Consider the following 700-nt stretch of genomic DNA (forward strand, 5'->3'; position numbering starts at 1 on the left):
ATGATAATTAGGAAGTCTTGCTATTTCTTCGCGAAGTCCCTTCTTCAATCTTAGATTGAAAAAAGACTGCTCCTTAGGAACCTTTGGATACGAAGATTTCTGACATCTTAGTCTCGTAGTTTTAAATTCCCGAATCGAATCAATTTAAATTAATAAAAGAATAAGGAAACGCTACCTCATCCCTATTGGTAGCCGTTTGGGCCACTGCCGACAAAACCAACCCTAGTTTGAGGATAGAACTATGGTATGGATTCTAAAAATCCAGTATCGCTAGACCTAGTTACTCTCGTGCCCCAACTTATAGAGGTAGGAATTTGTAGGGTTTGATCAGTACTATAATCCTAAGTATTTTTATTGATCAGGAGGCACCCAGATTTGAACTGGGGGTAAAGGATTTGCAGTCCCCTGCCTTACCACTTGGCCATGCCGCCAAAAAATCCGATCTAAAATCGAGAAAAGAACAAGTATTCATCCACATTTTTTTACCAAAGCCCCTTTTCTTTCTATTCTATTGAAATGACAAAGGAGAAAATCTATTGAGATGACAAAGGAGAAAAAGGGGATTTCCAGTCACAGGCTGCCAAATTCAGAACAAATTAGAACCATTAACTATAATTTAAATTTCTTTTTTTGAATTGCAGTAGTGAACGACTGGTATTCCCCCCCCCCTCCATTATTTTTAATGGTATAAGAAAATTTC

The 700-nt window shown here is 37.7% G+C and overlaps 1 non-coding gene across 1 annotated transcript; it reads right to left on the reverse strand.

Annotated features, from left to right (window-relative positions):
• Positions 1 to 360: 360 nt before the first annotated feature.
• Positions 361 to 431, reverse strand: TRNAC-GCA. The gene has a single exon. It is a non-coding gene; the product is annotated as a tRNA-Cys (tRNA).
• Between the last annotated feature and the right edge of the window lie 269 nt (positions 432 to 700).

The sequence above is a fragment of the Panicum hallii genome, chromosome 6 (genome assembly GCF_002211085.1).
Source record: "Panicum hallii strain FIL2 chromosome 6, PHallii_v3.1, whole genome shotgun sequence".
NCBI lineage: Eukaryota > Viridiplantae > Streptophyta > Magnoliopsida > Poales > Poaceae > Panicum > Panicum hallii.